This window comes from Etheostoma spectabile, chromosome 16 (assembly GCF_008692095.1).
Source record: "Etheostoma spectabile isolate EspeVRDwgs_2016 chromosome 16, UIUC_Espe_1.0, whole genome shotgun sequence".
NCBI lineage: Eukaryota > Metazoa > Chordata > Actinopteri > Perciformes > Percidae > Etheostoma > Etheostoma spectabile.
The window spans coordinates 24,028,121-24,028,673 of NC_045748.1; the positions used below are offsets into that span (position 1 = coordinate 24,028,121).

The window sequence follows — 553 nt, forward strand, 5'->3', positions numbered from 1 at the left end:
ACAGGGCAATTCAAAGTGCTCTACACAAAATCAGTTAAAACACAAGTACAGATAAAACACAAGTACAAAGAGTTAAAAATCATAAGCATTAAAAACCAATAAAACACATGAATAGACAGTTAAAAACAAAATAGAAACCGTAGGACACATAAAACACAAGAATAAAAGTTACAGTGCAGCATAAGAAATTTAAAGAAATGAGCATTCATTTAAAGAAAGGCAGCATCAAAATGTAAATTCAGTTAAAAAAAAACTTATTTTATACTTTTTTTCCATAAAGTTGTACATTATATAAATCTGATTGTGGGCTCCCATAACAAGAAGGCAGTTAAAACTGTCAGCATATGGTCCTCCTTATCTTTCAAATGACCTTTAAGCTTCCCCTGGCAAATTGTATTGTTATGTTTATTATGTTTTTATTACATACTTTTACATGTCATTAATGTTCTGTTTTATATTTTTGCAATAAAGATGAAAAAAAAAAAAGAAGATCCGTCCTGCCTGCGCAATCCGTTCCACCGGAAAGCTAACAATGTTAGTTTAGCTAACAGCT

The 553-nt window shown here is 30.4% G+C and overlaps 1 protein-coding gene across 1 annotated transcript in view; it reads left to right on the forward strand.

Moving 5' to 3' along the window:
• LOC116704040 (leukemia inhibitory factor receptor) overlaps positions 1–553 on the forward strand; it is a 20,627-nt gene that overhangs the window by 11,969 nt on the left and 8,105 nt on the right. The gene's annotated exons all lie outside the window — the stretch shown is intronic.